Raw genomic sequence first — 505 nt, forward strand, 5'->3', positions numbered from 1 at the left:
TTTCAAAATAGCAATTTAGATAATGAGGGTGACCACCTGAGTCAAACAGAAAAATTATGTAGTAAGTGGTCAGAATAAAACTTAACGTTTAATTAGAATATTTAGAAAAATAGGTCCCAAGATAAGAGATAACAACAAATTATATAAATATACAGTCGGAGCACCACGGCGGTATGCCAAACAGATGTAGATAGTGCCAAAACCAAATATACACCAATGTAAGATGCTCGGCGGCACCAAGATAATAACCGGTTGGTCCTACCGCTTAGATGGGGTGTTCCAGGAACAGCAATTGTCCGGCCGGTGTTAATAGATATGCACACCGTTGCTGACGGCAATTGCGAACACAGGGTGGTTTGCAGAACTGGCTGGCCCTAGAAATACCCTAGAACCCTGTGACAGATCCATCTGTATAGGCCTATATTGCTGGTTCGTCTGTTTGCCTTCATTTCGCTGGATTTCCTGCCCGTATGCCCCTGTTCGTGTGTTTCCCCAAATACCGATT

Source organism: Bufo bufo, chromosome 2 (assembly GCF_905171765.1).
Source record: "Bufo bufo chromosome 2, aBufBuf1.1, whole genome shotgun sequence".
NCBI classification, from domain to species: domain Eukaryota; kingdom Metazoa; phylum Chordata; class Amphibia; order Anura; family Bufonidae; genus Bufo; species Bufo bufo.